Source organism: Pongo pygmaeus, chromosome 15 (genome assembly GCF_028885625.2).
Source record: "Pongo pygmaeus isolate AG05252 chromosome 15, NHGRI_mPonPyg2-v2.0_pri, whole genome shotgun sequence".
NCBI lineage: Eukaryota > Metazoa > Chordata > Mammalia > Primates > Hominidae > Pongo > Pongo pygmaeus.
Window position 1 is genome coordinate 90,170,568 of NC_072388.2, and position 27,359 is coordinate 90,197,926.

Below are 27,359 nucleotides of genomic sequence, written 5' to 3' on the forward strand. Positions count from 1 at the left end.
CTGGAATGGCTGCGATTCTGTCTCAAATTGGTTTGAGCAGAAAAGGGGAAGTGACTGGCAGAAAAGCCCAGAGATAGATCTGTGTTTAGGTAAGGTTGTTTGTCCAGAGATAGAACTGTGTTTAGATAGGGTTGCTTGTAGGGCCAGGGATGACAGCATCAAGCCCTGCCTCTTTTTACTCTTGGCTCTCTGCTTTCTTCTCTGTTGGCTTCCTTCTCGAGCCAGCTCTCTCTGTGGGGTGACAAATGACCACTGGCAGACTATGCTCACCTTGTCCCTGTGTCTAGCAATTTCAGAGGTAAGAAATACTTCTTTCCCAACAGCTATATAAATACAAAAGGTAAGGCTGGGCGCTATGGCTCACTCCTGTAATCCCAGCACTTTGGGAGACCAAGGCAAGCGGATAACCTGAGGTCAGGAGTTCAAGATCAGCTTGGCCAACATGGTGAAATCCTGTCTCTACTAAAAATACAAAAATTAGCCGAGCCTGGGCTACTCAGGAGGCTGAGTCAGGAGAATTGCTTGAACCGAGGAGGTGGAGGCTGTAGTGAGCCGAGATCTTGCCACTGCACTGTAGCCTGGGTGACAGAGCAGGACACAGTCTCAAAAAAACAAAACAAAACAAAACAAATTCAAAGGATAACTCTGGTTGGCTAGCTGGGGTCGTGTGACCATCCTCAACCCAAACATTGTGCTAAGGAGAATGGGCTATTTTGATTGTCACCTAGGTCTGAGATAGTGACTGACAGCCCCACTGGGTACTGGGGGACACTTTTCCAATTTGCTGGGCACGTAATGGTTTCTTAGGGCTGCCACAACGAATCCCAACTTACTTGGTGGCTAAAAACAACAGAAATCTCTTATCTCACAGCTCTGGGGGGTAGGAGTTCTACATCAATGTATTAGGGGAATTATATTCCCTCTGATGCCTCTAGGGAATGATCCTTCCTTGCCTCTTGCAGCTTCTGTGGCCCCAGGAAATCCTTGGAGTTCCTTGGACTGTAGCTGCGTCACTCCAGTCTCTGCCTCCATCTTCACAGGATGGCCCCTTCTGTGTTTCTCCTGTCATGTCTGTGCCTTCTTTTCTTATAATTACATGTGTTGGGGTGTGCTCAGAGCAGGGGGCCCGAAGAATGCCTCCTCTGTTTACAACACACCCAATAGGAATCTGGGGTCATTGTGACAAGGGACACAGAGCTTGTGAACTCCCTACAAACAAATGCCCTACACATTAAAAAAAAAAACAAACTGTGTCAGACCAGGTGCGGTGGCTCAGGCCTGTAATCCCAGCACTTTGGGAGGCCAAGGTGGGAGAACTGCTTGAGCCCAGGAGTTTGAGACAAGCCTGGGCAATATAGCAAGACCCCATCTCCACCACACACAAAAAAATGTGTTACTGGTTTTAGAGTCCACTCAATTAATCCATAATAATCTCATCTCAAGATCTTTCACTTAATTGCATCTGCAAAGACCCGTTTTCCAAATAAAGTCATATTTGCAGGTATGGGGTGAGGGTTAGGATTTGGATTTATCTCTTTGGGGGCCACAATTCCACCCCCTGTAGGGCAGAAATAAATAGATAGCCACTGCACTCCACCCCTTGACTGCCTGGCGTCCACCCATGGCCTTTTCCACATAAACAGTTCCAGAAATGCACCACCCCAGTGTGGTACAGGCTGCCCACATCCAAGCAAAGCTGGCCGACCTACATTCTTCTCAGTCAGGCCTTGATGCTACTCTTTTTTTTTTTTTTTTTTTTGAGATAGAATTTCCCTCTGTCACCCAGGCTGAAGTGCAGTGGCACAAGTATGGCTCACTACAGCCTCTACCTCCCAATCTCAAGCCATCCTCCCACCTCAGCCTCCCAAGTAGCTAGAACCACAGGCATGTGCCACCATGCCTGGCTAATTTTTAAATATTTTGTAGAGACAGGATCTTGCTGTGTTGCCCAGGCTGGTCTTGAACTCCTGGCCTCAAGCAATCCTGCCTCAGCCTTCCAAAGTGCTGGGATTACAGGCGTAAGCCACCATGCCAGGACCTTAGTCCATTTTCTGATAACTCTGTGAGCTGCCAACTGGAGCTAGAAACTCAAGTCAAGTCATGCTGTAGAATCTGGACCTTGTCCTCGCTACACCTGCCCCCTCTACACCCTGTTCTCCCTGAGTCTTCCTTCAGGCTGCAGCCTTCTGGCCTCTGCCCCAACACACTGGGCCGGGGCCAGAGGGATGAGGCCGGGCTGTCTGGCCCTTGCCTTCAGGCTGTTTGCGGTTTGGCCAGGCAGGGAATGCAGGGCAGGAGCGGCTGGCAGGGAGCCAGGGGAAACTGCTTCTTCCGGTTTCTGTCCCCTCTCACACTATGTCGTCCTTCTCCCAGCCTTTACCTGTGCTCCTAGCCTGGGGCAAGGAATCTGACTTTTGCAATCCTGAAATATGATTTTCTGGTTCTCAGCTCAGTTGAATTACTTGCCCCAGCCAGAAAGAGAAACTCATGGCTTTCTTTTCTCCTTCCCTGCTTTCAGAAAGGTCAACTGGGACTAAAGTACATCTTTTTCTCACAGAGCTTACTGAAGGCTGAAGAAGGGGCAGCACACCCCAGGCATCTGGCTTTTTTTTTTTTTTTTTTTAACAAGTCCTACCAATTTCCAGCCTCATTGAGCATGTGATCTGACTCACTGGGCTCAACAGGAGAGGCTTTGGCTAGCTTGCACCACTTGATAGGTGTTGCTCACCCCTGAGTCAGGAAGGGGGACCCCACCTTATACCCACCTCAACACAGCAAATTCCAGATATTAGGGTCTATCATTTGCAAAACTCTGCTCCTGGTACAGATTTCTGAGTTACTTAGGACACTTGATTACAATTGATGTTAAGAAAGATCCAGGCCGGGTGCGGTGGCTCACACCTATAATCCCAGCACTTTGGGAGGCTGAGGCAGGTGGAGTGCTTGAGCCGAGGAGTTCAAGACCAGCTGGGGCAACATGGAGAAACACCGTCTCTACAAAAAAAAAAAAAAAAAAAACAACCCGCAAAAATATTAGCCAGGCATGGGGGTGGTGGCATGTGCCTGTAGTCTTAGCTACTGGAGAGGCTGAAGTGGGAGGATCACTTGAGCTCAGGCATGGAGGTCATAATGAGCCATGATCACACCACTGGACTCCCACCTGTGTGACAGAGCGAGACTCTGTCTCAAACCAAAAAAATAAAATAAAACAAAAAAGAAAGATCCAGAAAGGTGATTGTATTAGCCTATATAACTGGGAAGCAGGAAAGGCTGGATCCAGATACCTAAATGACAGGATAAGCATTTTGTCTGTTTCTCAACCCGCTTTGCCCCCTGTGACTCTCCAGCCCTTCTTTCTGCTTTCTGCTTGCCTTTCTACTGGTTTTAATGGGATTTCAGGCCGATTTTCATAGAGCTCTAGGCTCACAATGCATTTAGGTCTAGCAATCCTCTTAGATTCTGAGTTGTTCCAACAGAAGACACAGGAAGGGCTCTGAATGGACTTGCTTGGGACCTCTGCTCACCCCCTGTATTAAGTAACCACCGAGGCCAGATGAGTGGAAATACCCTGGTTAGTTGGCCTGAGTCACATGGCACTATTGATGGGACAGGTAAGGCCACATGATTGGCAGCCCTTCTGGGTTGGGGGAAAGACAGTTTCTGAAAGAAAAAAAAAATGCTAGGGAGACAAAATCAAATGTTAAGGGGCTGGGCTCTCAGCATGTTCTTGGTTTGCATTCTCCAGTGGGTCAGAAGCCTGACAGTCCACCTAGCCTCTGCCTTGAGCCTCAGGGGACCCAGTTCTATTCCTGCATCCTTAGCCATCATCTACATGCTTTTTATCTTTTCTTTTAAGTTTTTAAAAATTGTGAAATCTATATACATATAAGCCATATGTTCAACTTCAAAGAATAGTAAACAACTGTGTCCCTACGATCCAAGTTAAGAAATAGATCAGAGTCAGTTTCTTAGAAGCTTCTATATGTGCTTCTCCCCAGTCGTGTGCTCTCCTGTCTCTACCCTAGGGAAATTACAGATTTCATGCTTTTCTTTATAGTTTTCCTTTACACACATACCCTTAAGCCTGTAAGTAGTGTATGGTTTGGTTTTGCAAAGCCCAGAAGCCTATTTTAATGCTGTATATAAGAATATGCTAGCCGGGTATGGTGACTCACACCTGTAATCCCAGGACTTTGAGAGGCTGTGGCAGGAGGGTTGCTGAAGCCTAAGAATTCAAGACCAGCCTGGGCAATATAGGGAGACCCCTTCACTACAAAATAAAAAATTTTAAAAAAAAGAATATGCTATATTTCTGTGACTTTTATTCAACATGATTTTTTTTTTTTTTTTTTTTTTCTGAGACGAAGTTTCACTCTTGTTGCCCAGGCTGGAGTGCAATGGTGCGATCTCGGCTCACCGCAACCTCTGCCTCCCAGGTTCAAGCGATTCTCCTGCCTCAGCCTCCCTAGTAGCTGAGATTATAGGCATGTGCCACTACACCCAGCTAATTTTGTATTTTTAGTAGAGACGGGGGTTTCTCCATATTGGTCAGGCTGGTCTTGAACTCCCGACCTCAGGTGATCCGCCTGCCTTGGCCTCCCAAAGTGCTGGGATTAAAGGCATGAGCCACCGCGCCCGGCCTCAGCATGATGTTTTTGAGCTTCGTTTGTGTTGATGCAGGTAGCTATAGTTTATTTTTCACCACTGTATAGTATTACATTGTATGATCTTCCCACATTACATGTACTCTTTAGAGTGTATAACTAAGAATGGAATGGCTAGCTGGGTTTAAAGGTGCTTCCACTGTATGGGATAATGCGAATTTTTTTCCTCAAAGTGGTTTATAACAATCAACCCTTGCACTACAAGTCAGTAATAGTGTTTTGGTTGACCTCATTCTTGTCAATTTTAATTTTTGTCAGCCCCATGAGTGTGGCCTGTGTCTCATTATAGTTATAATTTGCATGTATTTAATTACTCTTGAAGTGAAGAATCTTTTCTTTCTTTTTTTTTTTTTTTCAGACAGAGTCTTGCTCTGTCGGGAGGCTGGAGTGCAGTGGCGTGATCTCAGCAAGCTGCAACCTCCGCCTCCTGGGTTCAAGCCATTCTCCTGCCTCAGCCTCCCAAGTAGCTGGGACTACAGGCACAAGCCACCATGCCCAGCTAATTTTTGTATTTTTAGTAGAGACGGGGTTTCACCATGTGGGCCAGGATGGTCTCGATCTCTTGACCTTGTGATTCGCCCTCCTTGGCCTCGCAAAGTGCTGGGATTATAGGTGTGAGCCACCGCGCCTGGCCAAGAATCTTTTCTTATTTATTTATTTTTATTTGAGACAGGGTCTCATTCTGTCACCCAGGCTAGAGTGCAGTCGTGCGGTCACAGCTCACGCAGCCTCAACCTCCTGGGCTCAAGCCATCTCACCACCTCAGCCTCTCAAGTAGCTGGGACCACAGATGTGCACCACCATGCCCAGCTAACAGTACATAATCTTTTCATAGTTATAAACCAACTTTTTTTTCTGTACTGTAAATGCCTGTTTATATCTTTCCCCCCATTTTTTTAATGAATGGGTAGTCTTTTTCTTATTGACGAATAAGAGTTCTGTATATGTTCTGTATGGTAATTATTCCATATCAGTTTTATGTTTTTTTGTTTTTGTGACAGGTCTCGCTTTGTTGCTCAGGCTGGAGTGCAGGGGCAAGAACATGACTTACTGCAGCCTCAACCTCCCTGGCTCAAGTGAGCCTCCTGCCTCACCCTCCCAAGTAGGTGGGATTACAGTCACGTACCACCACGCCCGGACAAGTTTGGTATTTTTAGTAGAGACGAGGTTTTACCATGTTGGCCAGGCTGGTCTGGAACTCCTGGCCTCAAGTGATCTTCCTGTCTTGGCCTTCCAAAATGCTAGGATTATAGACACAGAATATCATGCCTGTCCCAGTGTTATATGTTCATATATCTACTTGCAGTTTGAGAATGCTTTTGCATTTTATTTATGGTGACTTTTGAACAGAAGTTCTTAATTTGATGTCAAATTTATCTTCTCTAGGAAACCTTTCCCAACTTGAGATATTGTTTTTTTTTTTTGTCTTTTTATGGGCAATTTTATTCCATTTACATTCATTGTCATTACTGATATAGTTGGTTATAAGCCTAACATCTTTTTTTTTTCTCTTATACTTCAAGTTGTAGGGTACATGTGCACAATGTGCAGGTTTGTTACATATGTATACATGTGCCATGTTGGTGTGCTGCACCCATTAACTCATCATTTACATTAGGTATATCTCCTAATGCTATCCCTCCCCCCTTCCCTCACCCCACCACAGGCCCCGGTGTGTGATATTCCCCTTCCTGTGTCCACCAACTTGAGATATTCTTTTCTATTATCTTATAAAAGCTTCTAATTTCATCCTTCATATTTTGTACTTCGTATTTAAGTGTTTGATCTACCTGGATTTGATTTTTGTTACTGATAATTAGCTTCCGATTTTACTTTTATTTATTTATTTTTTTGAGACGGAGTTTTGCTCTTGTTGCCCAGGCTGGAGTGCAATGGCGCGATCTCAGCTCACTGCAACCTCTGCCTGGGTTCAAGTAATTCTCTTTCATCAGCCTCCCAAGTAGCTGGGATTACAAGGCTGTGCCACCACACCCAGCTAATTTTGTATTTTTAGTAGAGGCAGGGTTTCTCCATGTTGGTCAGGCTAATCTTGAACTCCTGACCTCAGGTGATCTGCCCACCTTGGCCTCCCAAAGTGCTGGGATTACAGACATGCACCACCACACCCGGCCCCAATTTCACTTTTGTACCCACTTGTCTGCAATTCCTTCTCTGTCAGAAATCACGTTTCCCGACATGACTATGGGTTTTATTTTGTCTTGTTTTCCCTGAGCTCTCAAATTTCCTGTGTTGAACTTCATTTTTTTCCAAAATTCATTGTAGACCAGTATTTCTCTAAGTACAATAAATATTAATTACTATGGGCAGGGTGTGGTACCTCACTCCTATAATTCCAGCACATTGGAAGGTAAAGGCGGGAGGATCACTTGAGCCTAGGAGTTCAAGACCAGGCAGGGCAACATAGTGAGATCCCATCTCTACAAAAAAATGAAACAATTAGCTTAGCATGGTGGTGCATGCCTGTAGTCCAAGATACTTGGGAGACCCATAACTTTTTCTTTTTTTTTTTTTTCTTGAGACAGAGTCTTGCTCTGTCACCCAGGCTGGAGTGCAGTGGCGCGATCTTGGCTCACCACAACCTCCGCCTCCTGAGTTCAAACGATTCTCTTGCCTCAGCCTCTCGAGTAGCTGGGATTACAGGCGCCCACCACTACGCCCGGCTAATTTTTGTATTTTAGTAGAGATGGGGTTTTGCCATGTTGGCCAGGGTAGTCTCGAACTCCTGACCTTAGGTGATCCGCCAGCCTCAGCCTCCCAAGGTGCTGGGATTACAGGCGTGAGCCACTGCGCCTAGCCAGAACTTTTTCATCTTCCCAAACTGCAACTCCTCAGTCATCCCTCCCTTCCCCCAGCCCCTGGCAACTACCATTTTACTGTCCATCTTTATGAATTTGACCATTCCAGGTCCCTCATATCAGTGGAATCATGTAATATTAGTCCTTTTGTGTCTAGTTTCTTTTACTTATAATGTCTTTCATGTCTCCAAGGTACACCCATGTTATGGCATATATCAGAATTTCATTCTTTTTTGGCTGGGTGCGGTAGCTCACGCGTGTAATCCCAGCACTTTGGAAGGCTGAGGTGGGTGGATCACCTGAGGTCAGGAGTTTGAGACCAGCCTGGCCAACATGGTGAAACCCCCGTCTCTACTAAAAATACAAAAATTAGCCGGGCGTGCTGGTGGGCATCTGTAATCCCAGCTACTTGGGGGGCTGAGGCAGGAGAATTGCTTGAACCCAGGTGGAGGTTGCAGTGAGCCAAGATCTTGCCACTGCACTCCAGCCTGGGCGACAATAGCAAGACTCCGTCTCAACAACAACAACAACAACAACAACAACAAAGAATTTCATTCTTTTTAAAGGCTGAATAACATTCCATTGTCTGTATATACCAAATTTGTTTATCTGTTTATCCATCAGTGGACATTTGCTTCCACCTTTTGGCTATTGTGGATAATACTGCTGTGAACATTGGTATACAAATATCTGTTCGAATCTCTGCTTCCCGTTCTTTTGGGTATATACCAGAAGTGGAATTACTGGATTACATGGTAGTTCAGTGTTTAATTTTTAAAAATTATATATATTTTTTCTAGAGATGGGGTCTTACTATGTTTCCTAGGATAGTCTTATACTCCTGGCCTCAAGCAATTCTCCCGTCTCAGCCTCCCAAAGTGCTGGGTTTACAGGCATGAGCCACTGCCTATAGCCTGATGTTAATTTTTTGAGGAACGGCCATACTGTTTTCACAGAGGGCTACATCATTTTACCATCACACCAGCAATGTACAAGGGTTCCAATTAATCCATGTCCTCACCGATACTTCTTTTCTAATTTTGCTTTTGTCTTTGATAATAGCCATCCTAATGTGTGTCAAGTGGTATCTCACTGTGGTTTTGATTTGCAGTTCTGTAATGAGGTTGAGCGTCTTTTCATGTGCTCAGTGGCCATTTGTATAGCTTCTTTGGAGAAAGGGCCATTCAAGTCCTTTGCCCATTTAATTGGAATATTCATTTGTTTTTTGGGTTGAATTGTGGGAGCTCTTTCACTCCGTCTTAATTACCATAGTTTTCTATGTCTTAATATCTGGTAGAGGACAAGCCCCCAACCCCGACACACACCTGTCTGTTGCTCTTGTTTAAAAGCGATTTGTTATTTTTTTGGCCCTTGACCCTTCCCTATAAGTTTTGGAATCAGCGTGTTCAGTTCCTTTTTAAAAACCTGTTAGGATTTTGATTGGAATTGCCTAGAATATACAATTTAGGGAGAACAGATATATTTACAACATTGCGTCTTTCTGTCGTGAACATGCTGTCTCTCCCTTTATTAGTTCTTCTTTAATGTCTTTAAGTAAAGTTTTACCGTATTTTCCATAAACGATTTCACATATTTTGTTAGATTTATTCCTGGGTAATTGATATTTATTCATGCTATTATAGATGGTATCATTCAAAATTACATTTCTTTTTTTTTTTTCTGGGATAGAGTCTCCATCTGTCACCCAGGCTGGAGTGCAGTGGCGCCCTCTCAGCTCACTGCAACATTGGCTTCCCGGGTTCAAGCGATTCTCCTGCCCCAGCCTCCTGAGTAGCTGGGACTACAGGCATGTGCCATCACGTTTGGCTAATTTTTGTATTTTTAGTAGAGACAGGGTTTCGCCATGTTGCCCAGGCTGCTCTCAAGCTCCTGACCTCAGATGATCCACCCGCCTTGGCCACCCAAAGTGCTGGGATTACAGGCATGAGCCACTGTGCCGGGCCTCACAATTACATTTCTGTTACTGGTGTATAGAAGTGCGGTTGACTTTTACATATTGATTTTATATACAGAAACCTTCCTGAACTCACTTACTAATTTTAATAATTTATTTGTAGATAATGTTGGGTTTTCCACGCAATCATAATATCTGCAAGTTTTTTCTTCCTTTCCAAGCCTTTACACGTTTTTTTTCTTTTTCTTTTTGTGACAAGATCTCACTCTGTAGCCCAGGCTGGAGTGCATTGGTGTGATCTCTGCTCATTGCAACCTCCCCCTCCCAGGCTCAAGCAATCCTCCCACTAGCCTCCCGAAGTAGCTGGGACTACAGCCGCACACCACCATGCCCAGCTAATTTTTAAATTTTTTGTAGAGACAGGGTTTCTCTATATTTCCTAGGCTGGTCTTGAGAACTCCTGAGATCAAGCAATCCTCCTGCCTCAGCCTCCCAAAGTGCTGGGATTACAGTCATGAGTCACCGTGCCCTGCCGCCTTACACATTTTTATTTGCTTTCTTATTCTTGTTCTACTACACAGGCTGGTATAATATGATGGTTTTGGGAGTTCTTAGGCCTTGCTCCTGATCTTCACGGGGATGCTTTCAACATTCACCATTAAGTATGGTATAGGCAGTCCAGGCACAGTGGCTCACGCCTGTAATCCCAGAACTTTGGGAGCCAAAGCGGGTGGATCACCTGAGGTCAGGAGTTTGAGGCCAGCCTGGCCAATATGGTGAAACCCCGTCTCTACTAAAAATACAAAAATTAGCCAAGCCTGATGGCGCATGCCTATAATCCCAGCTACTCGGGAGGCTGAGGCAAGAGAATCACTTGAACCCTGGAGGCAGAGGTTGCGGCGAGCCGAGATCGCGCCACTGCACTCCAGCCTGGGCAACAAGAATGAAACTCCACCTCGTTAAAAAAAAAAAAAACAAGTATGGTATAGGCTTTTGTTGTTTTTGTTTTTAACCTTACTAGATGTTCTTTATCAACTTCTAGTTCAAATTAGTTGAGTTTTTATTATTGACAGATATTAAATGCTACTAATATTTTTTTCTGCATTTATTGAGATAGTATCTTTTTGCCTTTAATATGGTAATATGATGAATTACGTGAATCACTTTTCTAATAGTAAACCAATCTTGGATTCTTGGGGTAATTCCAACTTGGCTAGGATACATTAGCTTTTTTTTTTTTTTTTTTTTTTTTTGAGATGGAGTCTGGCTCTGTCGCCCAGGCTGGAGTGCAGTGCTGCAATCCCGGCTCACTGCAAGGTCTGCCTCCCGGGTTCACGCCATTCTCCTGCCTCAGCCTCTCGAGTAGCTGGGACTACAGTCGCCCGCCACTACACCCGGCTAATTTTTGTATTTTTAGTAGAGACAGGGTTTCACCATGTTAGCCAGGATGGTCTCGATCTCCTGACCTCGTGATCCACCCACCTCGGACTCCCAAAGTGCTGGGATTACAGGGTTGAGCCACCGCGCCCGGCCACATTAGCATTTTTTATACTACAGGGGCAAAAGAAAAGGTGTGATACCTTTCCTTCCCATTAAAGCCAGTACTCCTAAAACAAAAGACAAGTTAACAAGAGAAAAGCATAACAGATTTTCTTAATGAAAGTTTTATGTGACACGAGAACCTTTAGAAATTCAGACCCAGGCCAGGCGCTATGGCTTACACCTGTAACCCCAGCACTTTGGGAGGCCAAGGCAGGCGGATCACTTGAGGTCAGGAGTTCAAGACCAGCCTGGCCAACATGGTGAAAACCCCTTGTCTACTAAAAATACAAAAATTAACCAGGGATGGTGGTAGGAGCTGTAATCCCAGCTACTCAGGAGGCTGAGGCAGGAGAATTGCTTGAATCTGGGACGAAGCGGTTGCAGTGAGCCGAGACGCGCCACTGCCCTACAGCCTGGGCGACAGAGCAAGACTGTGTCTCAAAAAAAAAAAGGGCACGGTGGCTCGCGCCTGTAATCCCAGCACTTTGGGAGGCTGAGGCAGGTGGATTACCTGAAGTCAGGAGTTTGAGACCAGCCTGGCCAACATGGAGAAACTCCATCTCTACTAAAAATACAAAATTAGCCAGGCGTGGTGGTGCATGCCTGTAATCCCAGCTACTGGGGAGGCTGAGGCAGGAGAATTGCTTGAACCCGGGAGGTGGAGGTTGCGGTTAGCCAATATTGTGCCATTACACTCTAGCCTGGGCAACAAAAGCGAAACTTTGTCTCAAAAAAAAAAAAAAAAAATGCAGACTCCCAAGCCTCGGGGAAAACTCTATTTTTATGCTTAGGTTCGCTGAAAAATGGCCAGCTGTGTAGAAATATGGTTGGACAAAAGAGAGTGATCTAATGCTCATAGACTGATGGGAGGAGAAGGCCCAGCAGAACGTGTCTGTTCAGGTTTTTTTTTTTTCTGTAGAGACATGGTCTCACTATGTTGTCCAGGCTGGTGTGCAACTCCTGGCCGCAAGGGGTCCTCCCACCCCCAGGTTCCCAAATTGCTAGGATTACAGGCATGAGCTACCATGCCCAGCCCTGTTCAGATTCTTCTTGGTCTCTCTGTGTCTCATTCTTTTACCTGGATGTGACCTCTTTTGGAAAAAGGGTCTTATGGCCTACTGTCAGAAAAGGTAGAGAATTTCTTTTTTTTTTTTTTGAGACGAAGTCTTTCTCTCTTGCCAGGCTGGAATGCAAGGGCGCGATCTCCGCTCACTGCAACCTCCACCTCCCAGGTTCAAGCGATTCCCCTGCCTCAGCCTCCTGAGTGGCTGGGACTACAGGCCACCATACCCGGCTAATTTTTTTTTTTTTTTTTGTATGTTAGTAGAGACAGGGTTTCACCATGTTGGCCAGGATGGTCTTGATCTCCTGACCTCATGATCTGCCTGCCTTAGCCTCCCAAAGTGCTGGGATCATAGGCGTGAGACACCGTACTTGGTCTGAGAATTTCTTTATGGCCAGCTCTTACACAGAAAGGCAAGGGAAGGTTAGAGTAATATTTCTAGGTTTTATGGCTGGCTTTGAGAGAGAGGAGTTCTAGTTTCTATCACCTGCCTTAGGGAAGAGGAATTCTAGTTTCTATGGCCTGCCTTGGGAGAGAGAGGAGCAGGAGAGATGGGGACAGGAAAAGGTCAGTAACATCTTGCTTCTGAGCCCCCCAATGTCCTTCAGTTCAAACTACTCAGCATGACAAAGCACCAAACTTTAGGATATCGTATTCTGAGCCCCAAAAAGACACTGCCTGATTCAGTTTGCTAATACTCTGTTTAGAGTTTTTACATCTATACTCATGAGTTACATTGACCTGACACTTTCCTCTTTGGTCCTGCCTTTGTCATCTTCTGGTCCTGAGGGTTTTTGTTGATCCAGATAAATGTTCTGGGCACTAAGGTAGTGTCCCCTGCCTATCTAGACCATGGGGTATCAGACCATTCTCACACTGCTATAAAGAAATATGCAGCTGGGCGCGGTGGCTCACACCTGTAATCCCAGCACTTTGGGAGGCGAAGGTGGGTGGATCACCTGAGGTCGGGAGTTCGAGACCAGCCTGACCAACATGGAGAAACCCCATCTCTACTAAAAATACAAAATTGGCCAGGTGCAGTGGCTCATGCCTGTAATCCCAGCTACTCAGGAAGCTGAGGCAGGAGAATCGCTTGAACCCAGGAGGCGAAGGTTGCGGTGGGCCGAGATTGTGCCGTTGCACTCCAGCCTGGGCAACAAGAGTGAAATTTTGTCTAAAAAAAAAAAAAGAAAAGAAAAAAGAAAAAGAAAAAAAGAAATATTTGAGACTGGGTAATTTATAAAGGAAAGAGGTTTAATCCCCAGTTCCACATGGCTGGGGAGGCCTCAGGAAACTTAAATTCATTGCAGAAGGCAAAGGAGACTTAAGCACCTCCACAAGGTGGCAGGAGAGAGTGAGCAAGAGGGAGGGGGGAAATGTCACACTTTTAAGCCATCAGATCTCATGAGAACTCACTCACTATCATGAGAACATGGGAACTACCCCCATGGCCCAATCATCTCACACATGGTCCCTTCCTCATCATGAGGATGATGATGATTACAATTCGAGATGAGATTTGGATGGGGACACAGAGCCAGACCATATCAGATGGGGCATGAATCTAAGTTATATTGGCCTTCAAGACCATGAGCTCAATCAAAAGTCAGCTCCTGAGCAGGAGCTCAACAAACTTTTAGGTAAAGAACCAGATATTTTAAATATTTTAGGCTTCTGCGACACATGCATCTCTGTTTCTATTAGTCATTGTTCTCCAGAGAAACAGAACCAATAGGAGATACAGATATAGACAAAGAGATTTAGTATAAAGAATTGGCTCACAGGATTATGGAGGCTGAGAAGTTCCACGATCTGCCATCTGCAAGCTGGAGATAAGGACTAAATTCCAGCCTGAGTCCAAAGGCCTGAGGACCAGGAGCGCTGATGGGGCAAATCCCAGTACAGGGACAGGAAAAGGCCCAGCTCAGTCAGCCAGGCAGAGAGCAAATGCTCCCTTCCTCCTCCTCCTTGTTCTCTTCAAGTCCTACGTAGACTGCATGATGACCACTGCCATTGGTAAGGATGGGATCCTCCTTACTCAGTCTACTGATTCAAATGCTAATTTCACCCCAAAACACCCTCACAGACATACCCAGAAATAACCAGACTGGACATGGTGGCCCATGCCTGTAATCTCAGCACTTTGGGAAGCCAAGGCAGGTGGATCACTTGAGTTCAGGAGTTCGAGACCTGCCTGGCCAACATGGTGAAACCCCGTCTCTACTAAAAATACAAAAATTAGCTGGATGTGGTGGCTCGTGCCTATAATCCCAGCTACTTAGGAGGCTGAGGCAGGAGAATAGCTTGAACTCTGGAAGCAGAGGTTGCAGTGCGCCGAGATCGTGCCACTGCACTCCAGCCTGGGCAACAGAGCGAGGCTTTGTCTAAAAAAAAAACAAAGTTTAACCAAATGTCTGTGCAACCTGTGATACAATCAAGGTGACACATAAAATTAACCATCACACTGTAAACCAAAAAGTACCTGAGACAGGTCTCAATCAATTTAGAAGTTTATTTTGCCAAGGTTAAGGGCAAGCCCAGGAGATGGGTCTGTGCCTTTCTCCAAAGATGATTTTGAGGACTTCAGGATTTAAAAGAGGGGAAAGCAGGTTGGAGGGGGAACAGGGAGGCTGTGGTCACATGACTGAATCCACACGTTGCAAGAGAAAGGGAGCAGGTAGGGGAATAGTAAGTCAGCACTCTCCGTAAGATAAGATGAACATAGAGTAGCTACCTGCAGAGATCTTTAACCTTTTATCTGTAGCTACCTGCTTAGGAACAAAAGGAAAGACAGATTCTTGCATGACTCAGCTTTCAGCTTCATTTTCTTCCTTCTGGCAGAGTGAACCTGGGTTCAAGTTTTTGTTTTTCCTTCACAATACTGTTGTTTCTCCTCTTCCTTTTCCTCCTCCTCCTCCTTCTCCTTCTTCACAACTCCTAAAAATGTAAAACCTATTCTTAGCTCACAAACCTTACAAAAAAGTTTGCCAGTTTGATTTAAACTGTCTCCCAGAATCTATGTCTCAATGACATTTTGTTGTTTCCTACAATATAGTGATGCTTGAGTGATTATCTAAAGAAAATAATTTATGGGTCGGGTGCAGCGGCTCAATCCTGTAATCCTAGCACTTTGGGAGGCTGAGGCTGGCAGATCATCTGAAGTCAGGAGTTCAAGAGCAGCCTGGCCAACGTGGTGAAACCCCGTCTCTACTAAAATACAAAAATTAGCCGGGCATGATGGCACATGCCTGTAATCCCAGCTACTGGAGAGGCTGAGGTGGGAGAATCTCTTGAATCTGGGAGGCGGAGGTTGGAGTGAGCCTAGATCGCGCCATTGCACTCCAGCATGGGCGACGGAGTGAGACCCCGTTTCCAAAACAAACAAACAAGAAAATAATTTATGAAAGTCAAGAGCCTGATAAACAATCACCAGGCATTCGTAATCTGTGCTGCCACACCTCTAGCCAGCAGATCTGCCATCTTTTGAAATGAGTATTAACCTGGACATTCCCAAGTAAAGTGCCCACAACACCTAGGGGTTGTGATTCGAACAGCAACAGTTAGACTCAGGCTCTCTCTTGCTGCCCTCTCCTGGCTGGTCTATTGTTGAGAATCAGATGTGAATCCTGTAGGATTTCATGAGACTCAGGAAACCTTCAGGTCTGATTGCTGACCTGTAGACTTGTCAAAATTTCTACCAGTGGATAGTTCTTAAGGCTGGTCATGATGGCCAAGTTTGTCTGTTATTTCTTGTAGGGTGCTCCGACTTTCTTGAGTGTAAGTGTTATAGAAAAAGAATAGTTATCAGGCTGGGCACAGTGGCTCACACCTGTAATCCCAGCACTTCGGGAGGCTGAGGCACGTGGATCACTTGAGGCCAGGAGTTCAAGACCAGCCTGGCCAACATGGTGAATCCCTGTCTCTACTAAAAATACAAAAATTAGCCGGGTGTGGTAGTTCCAGCTACTCAGGAGGCTAAGGCAGGAGAATCAGTTGAACCTGGGAGGCAGAGGTTGCGGTGAGCTGAGATTGCACCACTTCACTCCAGCCTGGGTGACAAAGCGAGATGCCATCTAAAAAAAAAAAAAGAAAAAAAGGAGTTATCGTATATTGAACATTTACTATGTGCCAAACACTGCTAAACAAATATTATTTCATTTCATCCTTAGAACAATCACATGAGCTCCATATCCCTTGACTGTTCAGCATTACCTTCACACAGGTGATACAATGGAGACTCAGAGAGGTTAATTTTTTTTTTTTTTTTTTGAGATGGAGTCTCACTCTGTCGCCAGGCTGGAGTGCAATGGCGCAATTTTGGCTCACTGCAACCTCCGCCTCCCGGGTTCAAGCGATTATCCTGCCTCAGCCTCACCAGTAGCTGGGATTACAGGCATGCACGACTGCACCCAGCTAACTTTGTATTTTTAGTAGAGACGGGCTTTCACCACGTTGGTCGGGCTGGTCTTGAACTCCTGACCTCAGGTGATCCACCCGCCTCAGCCTCCCAAAGTGCTGGGATTACAGGCGTGAGCCACTACTCCCGGCCTTTTTTTTTTGGACAGAGTCTTGCTCTGTCGCCTAGGCTGGAGTGCAGTGGTGTGATCTCGGCCCACTGCAACCTCTGCCTCCCAGGTTCAAGCGATTCTCCTGCCTCAGCCTCTTCAGTAGCTGGGACTAGAGGTATGCAGCATCACGCCTGGCTAATTTTTGTATTTTTAGTAGAGACAGGGTTTCACCATGTTGACCAGGCTGGTCTTGAACTCCTGACCTCAGGTGATCCATCTGCCTCTGCCTCCCAAAGTGCTGGGATTACAGGGGTGAGCCATCATGCCCGGCCAGAGAGGTTAATTAACCACTCAAGGATCACAGGTGGTAGAGCTGGAGCTTGGCATTCAGTCCATATTTATCTGACTCCAGAACTTGTGGTCTGAATTGCTACCCAAGGTTCACAATCATTTGTTCAGAGTCTAATTCATAGGAATAGTATGGTGCCAGAAATTTGCATTTTTGACAAGCACTCCAGGGTCCTGGAGAGCTACACTTTGAGAACACTGCCTGTCACAAGTAGAAACTGCATGGCTTCCAGTAGAAAGATGAAACTCTTGAGCAACAGAAGACTTATTCTGGGGTGGACCAAATGCTGGGCTTTCCCTCCTTCTTTGAGTAGAAGAGGAAGTTAGAAGAGGGTAATAAGATGCAAATATTTCTTATCTCTTACTGTCCCTCAGGCCTCCCTGCCCCCACCTAATCCCCAGAAAAGTGCACCTCAAATGAATTTGCCTAAAGAGTTATAACACTGCCCTTTGCTGACAAACCCCTGAGCAAACATGTACTGGTTATTTGGTAACACTCAAAAGTCTAATTGTAGCTGGGCACGGTGGCTTATGCCTGTAATCCCAGCACTTTGGGAGGCCGAGGCAGGCAGATCACCTGAAGTCAGGAGTTTGAGACCAGCCTGGGCAACATGGTGAAACCCCATCTCTACTAAAAACACACAGACACACACACACACACACACACAAATTAGCCGGTATGGTGGTGCACGCCTGTAGTCCCAACTACTCAGGAGGCTGAGGCAGGAGAATCACTTGAAATGGAGAGGCGGAAGTTGCAGTGAGCTGAGATCGCGCTACTGCACTCCAGCCTGGGTGACACAGCGAGACTCCCTCTCAAAAAAAAAAAAAAAAAAAAAAAAAAGGATCTAATGGCAGTTTTGGCAGTTCTGAGGAACAGTTTGCTCAGGCTGTCAGATCTGGAAGTGTTCATGGCTTGCTGAGCAGAGACAAGAGGACAAAGGCTTAGGTGTAATCTAAATACAATGGATTTGCAATGAAACAAGTGGCCTGGTCTACAACCGTTTCTCCACATGCTCTGCCTTTCTGACAGCAAATCTATGTTTGGCAAGGTATGGGATGGAGACGTCTTCCCACCTGGTGGCCAATGTTTTCTGGAGCCTCTATATCACCCTTCAGCTCCTGGGTAGGGTTGATGGTCATCCACAGAGAATGGGGCGACATACACCTGTGAGGGCCCAGCCACTGGTCAGTGTTCAGCAGAGGAGAAATATAGTAGAGAAAGAGCAAGACTATGCCAGACATCGTGCTGGGTATTTGACTAACATGATTTAATCTTCCAATAACCCACAGAGGTGTTGGGATTCCATCTTCCTTTGCCACATGAAAAAACGGAGACAAATATGCAAAGTAACTTGCCCAAGATCATCCACATAATAAGTAGAGTCAAGAATTAAACCTAACGGCCTTGCCCTTTCCATCCAGCTCTGTGCCACCATGAAGGGCCACCGCTCTCTGTGTTAGTACCTCTGTATAAGATCTCCTCTTCCAATCCAAACAGGCTCCACTCACAAGCCTTGGAAAAACGCCATCAGCCCTTGGGTCCAAGAATAACATAAATGCAATGAGCCATTTTCTGAAAATGAGATGACACATGTCAAGCATTCAGCCCAGAGCCTGGTACTTTTCAGACTGTTCAGCCAGGGTGGGAGGGTCCCTGGGACAGGGTGTTTCTGGTTTCAGGAGATTCTATTGGCCATTTGGTAACAAACATTTATCAAGTAACTATATAAATGGTCAAAACAGGAAGAGCAGGGCGGGGTGCAGTGGCTACCAGGACTTTGGGAGGCTGAGGCAGGTGGATCACCTTAAGTCAGGAGTTTGAGACCGGCCTGACCAATATGGTGAAACTTTGTCTCTACTAAACATACAAAAATTAGCCGGGCATGGTGGCGGGTGCCTGTAGTCCCAGCTACTCGGGAGGCTGAGACAAGAGAATTGCTTGAACCCGGGAGGCAGAGGTTGCAGTGAGCTGAGATGGCACTACCGCACTCCAGCCTTAGCAACAGAGCGAGACTGTGTATCAGAAAAAAGGAGTCATGGGAGTCATCCTGATTGGACCAGCTTAGATCTCAGGAATCCCTGCCTACCGGGGGGATGGAATGAGCTGACTGGCTTAGCTTAAGTGGCATGCTTTGTCCTTGGAGGCACATGGACCCTCAAATGAAAATTGGGAGCTCTCGTGGGAAGTGGGGTTTGTCAGGGAGACAGCCACAAAGATCACAACAGGAAAGTTGCTTTTGTGAAATAAAAAGGCAGGAAGGCACAAGCAGTATATGATTGTAGCCCACAGATTTGTTTGGCTAGAGCAGAGCGTTCTTTGTTCTTGAAAGTGAGTTGTGAGAAATGGAGCATTTGGGAGGGAGTTGGGGATGCTGGAAGGGGCCTTGTGGGGAGCCTGCGGGGCCTCAGGCTTTGTGTGCGTCTGGGAGTTTTAGTGCAGCATTTACTGGATTACTAGCAAATTCAGGAAATGAGCCTGTTTCCTCCTATTATAGAGCCTAATCCTTTATTCATTAAATGGAGTATTTACTCAGCCTTAAAATGTTCAGCGTGGGGGGTTAGAAAAGAAGGGAACTCACAGCTGCTGAGAGCCCACTATGTGCTGACTCTAGGCTGGAGGCTTTTCTACATTTTCTCTTTTAATGCTCCCAACCTCCCTCTTTGCCCCATTTCACAGATGGAGAAGGAAAGGCAAGTGACTTGTCCAGAGCCACTCTGTCAAAAGGGGACTTGAGTCCTCAGGGCTGTTGACTCCAAAGCTGACAAGCAGGTAACCACATTGGGGTTTTCTCCAGGACATGAGAATTCCTTTGTCCTGTGTATTGCATCGAGCACCTGGGCTGATGACCCTTCTGCATGGTGTACCCACCTCGCAGCCTGAGCTTATCCTCAGCTACATCCACTATGCCCAGAGACACGGATGAATGCATCTGGGAGTCTGGAGGGAGGGGTCCACTCGTGAGTTGAGGCCCTGTTTGTACCCGCCCCACCAGGACTGAGGACAGGAAGTCACGCCTAGGAGAACCAAGATGGGGTTGACACAAACGGTACCCACAGAGCATCCTTGTCCTGACTGTCACCACCATCCCCCTCCTCCTCCTCCTCACACCTGCATCTCCAGCAGTTATTGAGCACTTGCAACGTACCCAGTGCTCTCTCAGCACTTTACATACATCATCTCCTGGAACCATCCCAAAGCTTCTTTGAAGCAGGCGCCATTATCCTCCCCATTTTGTAGATGGGAAAGCCAAGGAATGACCGTGGAGGCCGAGGTCACAGCAAGGGGCTTGTCCCTGTAAGGTCTATACACTCATCCCCATTTCCTTTTCCCTCTTTAATTTTCTTTTTTATTTTTGGAGACAGGCTCTCACCCTGTTGCCCAGGCTAGAGTGTGGTGACGTGATCATGGCTCACAGCAGCCTTGACCTCTGAGGCTCAAGCAATCCTCCTGCATCAGTCTCCCGAGTAGCTGGGACCACAGCTCTGCACCACCATGCCTGGCTAATTTTTCTATTTTTTTGTAGAGACAGGGTCTCACCATGTTGCTCAGGCTTGTCTCGAACTCCTGAGCTCAAGCCATCCACCCTCCTCAGCCTCCCAAAGTGCTGGAATTAAGGCGTGTACCACCATGCCTGGCCCATGCCCCATTTTAAAAATGAGTAAATTTAACCTTCGAGAGGTTGCCCACTAATCTCACACGGCTGACAAGTGGCTGAGTTGGGATTTGAACTCAAGTTCTATCTGACTACCATGGCTGGGCTGAGCACTGCTGTGAAGGATAATTGTTGAGTTAAAGAAAACCTTTGGAGAAGTGATTTGGCCTTGTGGATCTTTCCCTGAGCACAATTTCCAGCATGTTCCTGAGAAAGCTTAGGATCCTCTTTGTTGGAATAAGTGCAGGTCCTTCCTCGGGGCACCTGTGTCCACTAACGTCACAGTCATCCTCCACTCCCACTTTTTCCCCTTTCCCGAAAACATCTGATATGGGGCTCCGAGCAAGCCCTGGGAGGAGCTGCTTCCTGGGTGAATGTGTCCCCCGGAGGAATGTACACCTGCAGCAAGACGAGTGGGACATTTTTGAAGCCTCAGGCCACACACATTGTCCCCAAGACAAGGCTGATGCGGATAGTAAGCCTCTTGTTTTTGAAGGTCACATACAACAAAAACATGGAAACTCAGAATGGAAGAGGCCCATGAGAGCAATCTTGAGGCATAACAACAGCTGCAGAAGGTGATTGCAGGGAAGCGGACTGTGCTCCTATTCTTTATGTTCTGTTTTTAGCTGTGTTTTTCAGAGCAAGTAGGTACCATGGTGATAGGTACCATAGAAATGGATGGAGCGCACCACCCAGCACGGGGCTGCCAACCCGTTCCCCTGGAAATGCACCGAGAGCTGCCAGGGAGAGCCCAGGGACTCTGCTTCCTGGGGCCTGTCAGCTGCACGGCCAGGGAAGAAGTCCCCTGTAGAATGGTCCCCAGAGGCTTCTCACTGTCATTGTCCAAGGTCCCTGATGGTGCATCCTCCCTTCTGGAGCACTTGTGGCCTTCCTCTCTGAGTCCTCCCAGGAAACTCACTTAAGGAGGTTTGCCTTTGCCTAGTGAAGCAATTATCTTGGCCAACAGTGACCTCAAAAGTAACACTGCCAGCATTCCTGTCTCCATAGTTAGGAGTGTATGGTCCTCATCCTGCCTGGATGTGGCACTGTCACTGGTTTTATGCAATGTCATAAAGAGTTTGTAGGGCAGGAGCTGAGTTCTGAGCATTTGGTAATCAGGAATACTCATAAAATGAAATTTCAGAGGATCTAACCCAGAAAGCCGAGCAAGGTAGGGCATAACCACGTCTGATATGGAGGTTTTCAGTTTGTGAAGCCGCAGGCAGTACAGAATAGGGCCCAGCCTCAACTATTTTTGGATGCAGCTTGAATGGACTGAAAGACCCTTTGAAACAAGTGCTGGAACCATCCCGTAGCACTTACATAACCATCTCTGCAAGGCTGTTGATAGATGAATGTAAATGAACCTAGGCAGAGCTTAGCTCATTTTTATTTAGATTTAGACCAATTTCCTGTATTCCGAAACGTAACCCATATATACACACAATAAATCTAACACTTTTATTTTAGGCCTAGCATGAGAGGATCAAGTTTAAAGGGCATCTGTTATTACATCTGTCCCACCATCTCTGCTTCTGTGATGACTTTATTATGTACGTTTCTTTCTATACATTTGTGCTTTCAGGTGGCATTCTTCTTCAGAGCAGGGCAAGTGTAATTCTGGATGAATGTGTGACTCTGAGACCGGTAATTCTAAGCACCAACCAACTGAAGATAATTTTATTCTCAATTAAAGAAACACAGATGGGGCGCAGTGGCTCACGTGAGCCTGTAGTCCCAGCACTTTGGGAGGCTGAGGCAGGTGGATCACTTAAGGTCAGGAGTTCGAGACCAGCCTGGCCAATATAGTGAAACCCCATTTCTACTAAAAATACAAAAATTAGCCAGGTGTGGTGGCATGCACCTGTAATCCCAGCTACTTGGGAGGGTGAGGCGGGAGAATCGTTTGAACCAAGGAGGTGGAGGTTACAGTGAGCCAATATCGCACTGCTGCACTCCAGCCTGGATGGCAGAGTAAATCTCTGTCTCAAAAAAGAAAGAAACATACATCTCTAACAAAGGATTTACTTTTTTTTCTTGAGACAGGGTCTGTCTCCGTCACCCAGGCTGGAGTGCAGTGGCTCCATCTCAGCTCACTGCAACCTCCACCCTGAAGGCTCAAGCGATACTCCTACCTCAGCCTCCCAAGTTGCTGGGACCACAGGGGTGTATCACCATGCCTGGCTATTTTTTTGTATTTTTAGTAAAGACAGGGTCTCACCATTTTGCTCAGGCTGGTCTCGAACTCCTAAGTTCAAGCGATCCACCCACCTTGGCCTCTCAAATTGCTGGGATTACAGGCATGAGCCACTGTGCCTGGCTAGGAATTTATTTTAAAAACCAAAAACTTAAAAATCAATAACATCATTAACTCATAAATTATTGTTTAGTTACAGATTACAAAGAAGGTGCTAACAAAATATCTGTCCTGCATGTGTGGCATTTGACATGAAGAAACAGGCCCTTGCTGGGCGCAGTGGCTCATGCCTGTAACCCCAGCACTTTGGGAGGCCAAGGCAGAAGGAACACTTGAGCTCAAGAGTTCAAGACCAGCCTTGGGCAAGATGGTGAAACCTTGTCTCTACCAAAAAATACAAAAGTTAGCCAGGCATGGTGCAGTGTACCTGTAGTAGCAGCTACTGAGGAAGCTGAGGTAGGAAGGATCGCTTGATCCCAGGAGGTCAAGGCTGTAGTAAGCCGTGATTGTGCCACTGCACCCCAGCCTGGGTGACAGAGTGAGACCCTGTCTCAAGAAAAGTAAAGGCCAGGCGCGGTGGCTCATACCTGTAATTTCAGCACTTTGGGAGGCTGAGGCGGGTGGATCACCTGAGGTGGGGAGTTTGAGATCAGCCTGACCAACGTGGAGAAACCCCGTCTCTACTAAAAATACAAAATTAGCCAGGTGTGGTGGGGCATGCCTATAATCCCAGCTACTCGGGAGGCTGAGGCAGGAGAATCGCTTGAACCCGTGAGGCGGAGGTTGCTGTGAGCCGAGATTGTGCCATTGCACCCCAGCCTGGGCAACAAGAGCAAAACTCCATCTCAAAAAAAAAAAAAAAAAAAGAAAAGGAAAGAAACTGAGGCCCAAAGAGTTGACATACTTTGCTATTAGTTCAGCATGTCTTCTGTGTATGCAGGTGGTGTCTCTAGGTCGTTATCACTCTGGCAAGTTCTTTCCCAGTGATGGAGATGTGTGGAGCCCCCAGTCTCTCCAACCAGGGAGTGGTGCTCATGGTGACCTTGAAGTAGGCTTGTGGGTCAGGCCGTTGGTTGAGCTGTGCAGTGCCAGAAGTAGCTAAACATCATTAAAGGAACTGCCTGGTTTATCGTTAGGACTAACCATGGAACCGATGACTCAGCGTTTACTGTTGGCAGTATCATACACTCAACCTGCATGTAGATTTCGTGCATCATATTTTGTGATTACAGGAATTTGGCCTGACGGACCCGTTGCAGAAACTCTGTACTAAATAAGCAAACACGTGTGCTCTAGTTTTACAGGCCAAGCAAACTGTGAAACAGAAGGGTTGGCCTTTCTTGCCCATAGCAGTCATACCTTGGACTTTTGCCACTTGGTTGGGTTGTTTTATTTGGCTAAGTAACTACAAGCAGATTTACTTTGAAGAATGAGGCTCTCAAATATTCTAGAATTCTCTAAGAATGGACATTCACAGTGATGCTGGGCAGACAGAGTTATTCCCAAATTTTCAGAGTCATAAAGCTTATGTTTGGGCTGGGTGCGGTGGCTCACACCCGTAATCCCAACACTTTGGATGGCCGAGGCGGGCATATCACAAGGTCAGGAGTTTGAGACCAGCCTGGCCAATATGGTGAAACCCTGCCTCTACTAAAAATACAAAAATTAGCCAGGCGTGGTGGTGGGCACCTATAGTCCCAGCTACTCAAGAGGCTGCAGCAGGAGAATTGCTTGAACCCCGTAGGTGGAGGTTGCAATGAGCGGAGATTGCGCCGCTGCACTCCAGCCTGGGCGACAGAGTGAGACTCCATCTCAAAAAAAAAAAAAAAAAAAAAAAAAAAATCCAGTTTAGCCTGTGTGAAGCACCCACACAAAACCTTCCTTTCCCAAGATAAGCGCCTTCCTGTGGAGCTGGAACAGGGGCCCTGGGGCTAGCATATTTGATATTCAAGACACACATTGAGTCTGGTGTGGTGCTTTTCAGCAACACATTGAAAAATTGTTGCTTTTCACACCAACAATTTGAAACTAAACATTTAATGTGAATGTTTCTTTTTTTTTGAGAGAATGTCTCACTGTCCCCAGGCTGGAGTACAGTGGTGCAATCGTGGCTCACAGCAGTCTGGACCTCCTGGGCTCAAGCAATCCTCCTGCCTCAGCCTCCTGAGTAGCTGGGATTACAGGCACGCACCACCATGCTGGCTAATTTTTTTTAGTTTTTATTTTTTGTAGAGATGGGGGTCTCGCACTCCTGGACTCAAGGGATCCTACCGCCTCAGCGTCCCAAAGTGCTGAGATTCCAGGCATGAGCCACCACACCTGGCCTTAATCTGAATGTTTTTTAACAATCACAACTTGATTTTTAACATTTTAATTTAAAATTTTTATTATGGTAAAAAATATATAACATACAGTTTACCATCTTAATCATTTTTAAGTGTACAGTTCTGTGGCATTAAGTACATTCACATTGTTGTGCAACCATCACCGCCTTCCATTTCTAGAACTCTCTTCATCTTCCCAAACTGAAACTCTCTGTCCATTACACCATAACTCACCATTCCCCACCCCATCTCCTGGACCCAGCCTGTGGTCACCACCATTCAGCTTTCCATCTCTGTTCATCTGTCCGTTGTGGGTGCCTCGTATAAATGGAATCATACAATATTTGTCACTTGTGTCTGACTTATTTCAGTTTGCATAACATGCTCAGGGTTCACCCATGTTGTAGCATGCATCAGAATTTCCTTCCTTTTTAAGGCTGAAGAATATTCTACTGTATGTATATACCACATTTTGTTTATCCATAATTTTTCTATAGTTTCTTATTTTTTTGTTGTTGTTGTTTTGTTTTTTTGAGATGGAGTCTCGCTCTGTCGCCCAGGCTGGGGTGCAGTGGCGTGATCTCGGCTCACTGCAAGCTCCGCCTCCCAGGTTCACACCATTCTTCTGCCTCAGCCTCCCGAGTAGCTGGGACTACAGGCGGCGCCCACCACCACACTTGGCTGATTTTTTTTTATTATTTAGTAGAGACAGGGTTTCACTGTGCTAGACAGGATGGTCTCGATCTCCTGACCTCATGATCCGCCTGCCTCGGCCTCCCAAAGTGCTGGGATTACAGGCGTGAGCCACCATGCCTGGCCTATTTTTTTTATTTTAAAATAATTGCAAAGTGACAAAACATTTCAAGAATGGTACTAAAGAAAATCTTTTTTATATCTCATTATTCATCTTTTTTATTTTGTCTTTTCTTTTTTTTTTTTTTTTTTTTTTTTGAGATGCAGTCTTGCTCTGTTGCCCAGACTGGAGTGCAGTGGTGCGATCTTGGCTCACTGCAACCTCTGCCTCCTGAGTTCAAGAGATTCTCCTGTCTCAGCCTCCTGAGTAGCTGGAGTTACAGGCATGCGCCTCCACACCTGGCTCATTTTTGTATTTTTAGTAGAGACGGGGTTTTGCCATGTTGGCCAGACTGGTCTTGAACTCCTGGCCTCAGCCTCCCAAAGTGCTGGGATTACAGGCATGAGCCACCCCACCCAGCCTCTCTTTTTTCTTTATAGACAGGGTCTCATGTCATAAGAGATGCTACCCGCCATTCCCCACCACGGAGTCCTACCTTACCCAGCTCCACCTTGTGGCTTTAGGACTGAATTGTTTAGAAAGGGGAGGAGAAGGGACCACCATCTGCTTTCATTGAAAATATTTGTTTTGGCCGGGTGTTGTGGCTCATGCCTGTAATCCCAACACTTTGGGAGTCCAAGGCAGGAGGATCGCTTGAGCCCAGGAATTCAGAAAATACAGCCTGGGTAGCATAGTGAGACCCCCATCTTTACAAAAAAAGAAAAGAAATTAGCTGGGCACGGTGGTGCATGCCTGTGGTGGTCCCAAGCTACTCAGGAGGCTTAGGCGGGAGGATGGCTTGAGCCTGAGAGGTTGAGGCTGCAGTGAGCCATCATTGCACTACCTGCACTCCAGTCTGATGACAGAGCAAGACCCTGTCTCAAGAAAAAAAAGAAAGAAAGAAAATACTTGTTTCATTAACAATTCTTTGCATGTGGGGAGCCCTTGTATTTAGCCTATTAAATAAACAAATCTTAATTATGACTACCAGCATTTCCCCAATCTTTTGTCTCTGCTATTATAATACCATTTTTTAAATAAAATATACAGTTAGGATGCCTTCTTCCTTGCAGCAACACTTATTTTGCAAATTTGCAGTTGTATTTAGGCTACCACCAGCAACTCTCTTGGCAAACATTGAGCAACTCCTACCACAAAAATTAATGAGTAGAGAGACAAGGTCTGCACACCTACTCATTTTGTTCTTCCATTATCAAGTTGTGGGACTCTGGGGAAGTGATCCAGGGGACATCTACAGAAACCAAAAATGGAGTTTTGTAACACTGTGAGTTGTTTATTCTTGTAAATAATAGGATCTTCTTGACTGGACTGGAGGCTTCAAGGAAACTGTGTCTTCTGTTTTTCGTGTGCATCCTTCGTGGTTCTAAATACGATGCTACATGAATATAAGGTGTTTCCTGTCCTTGTGGGCTGGCGGAGCTGTGAGGGCTTCAGTGGGATAAACTGGGAGAAGGAGCCTGGGTTATAAAGTTCAGTGGATGCTTCTTGAGTTTTATCTTCCTTGACCTC

The 27,359-nt window shown here is 46.1% G+C and overlaps 1 protein-coding gene and 1 non-coding gene across 17 annotated transcripts in view; both read left to right on the forward strand.

Annotated features, from left to right (window-relative positions):
• Positions 1 to 27,359, forward strand: part of DGLUCY (D-glutamate cyclase) — a 163,848-nt gene that overhangs the window by 65,260 nt on the left and 71,229 nt on the right. For 6 of the 16 annotated variants that reach the window (XM_054447541.2, XM_054447542.2, XM_054447548.2 and 3 more), the window contains exon 2: positions 19,537 to 19,629. The exons of 7 other annotated variants lie outside the window; for them this stretch is intronic. The gene's annotated coding sequence lies outside the window, so the exon portion shown is untranslated. Of the gene's footprint in view, positions 1 to 5,665; positions 5,767 to 19,536; positions 19,630 to 27,359 lie in introns of all 16 variants that reach the window. 3 more of the 16 variants (XM_054447543.2, XM_063651998.1, XM_054447545.2) reach the window with 1 other exon arrangement.
• Positions 1,104 to 1,232, forward strand: LOC129013449 (small nucleolar RNA SNORA11). The gene has a single exon (XR_008493925.1). It is a non-coding gene; the product is annotated as a small nucleolar RNA SNORA11 (small nucleolar RNA).